Here is a 1,056-nt window from a genome sequence, read left to right as displayed (position 1 = left end):
GTGAATAAAGACCTGGTTTGTGACTGTTGTCATTTTGCTAAGCAGAAGAGGCTGCCTTTTTCTCCAAGTACATCTATTTCCTATGCATGCTTTGATTTGTTACATGTAGATATTTGGGGACCATATAAAGTTCCTACCCTCCATGGACACCAATACTTTCTTACAATATTGGATGACCATAGTAGGGCAGTGTGGATTTTTTTGATGAGAAAGAAATCTGAAGCTAGAACACTGATTATAAACTTCTGCAATATGGTTGAGAACCAGTTTGAGTCTCATGTTAAAAGCATCAGATCAGACAATGGCAGAGAATTTGATATGGCTGATTTTCTTAACAAAAAGGGGATACAACATCAGACTTCATGTCCCTACACTCCACAGCAAAATAGTAGAGTTGAAAGGAAACATGGACATCTTCTGTCTACTGCAAGAGCACTGAAGTTCCAAGCTAATATGCCTGAACAGTTTTGGGGAGAATGTGTGTTGCATGCAGCTTATATTATAAACAGGTTGCCTTCCAGTGCCATTAACAACCAAATACCCTTTCAGGTTCTCCTTCATAAAGCACCACAATATCATCACTTAAGGATATTTGGTTGTTTGGCCTATGCTGCTACCTTGGGACATAGGTCTAAATTTGATGCCAGGGCAAGGAAGTGTGTTTTCCTTGGGTATGCAAATGGAGTCAAAGGATACAAGCTATATGACCTCCATTCCAAGGAAATATTTGTGTCTAGAGATGTATCTTTTCATGATACCATCTTTCCTTTCCAAGCCAATGGAGATGCACAGAAAGGAACTCCACAGTTGTAAGCTATGATAAGCTATCTCCTTCATTTCAGCTTTTTGCCATGAATATTTCATGTCAAACAGAACCTAAGAACTTCAAAGAAGCAGTAAAACATCCTTGTTGGAGAGCAGCTATGCAGGAAGAACTGACTGCATTAGAGAGGAACAAGATTTGGGACATAGTGGACTTGCCATCATAAAAAAAGACCATAGGGTGCAGATGGGTATACAAGATTAAACATAAGGCTGATGGGACAGTTGATAGAT

Source organism: Ipomoea nil, unplaced genomic scaffold, assembly GCF_001879475.1.
Source record: "Ipomoea nil cultivar Tokyo-kokei standard unplaced genomic scaffold, Asagao_1.1 scaffold1993, whole genome shotgun sequence".
NCBI lineage: Eukaryota > Viridiplantae > Streptophyta > Magnoliopsida > Solanales > Convolvulaceae > Ipomoea > Ipomoea nil.
The sequence above is the reverse complement of the archived record's forward strand: the minus strand, read 5'-3'. Positions refer to the sequence as shown.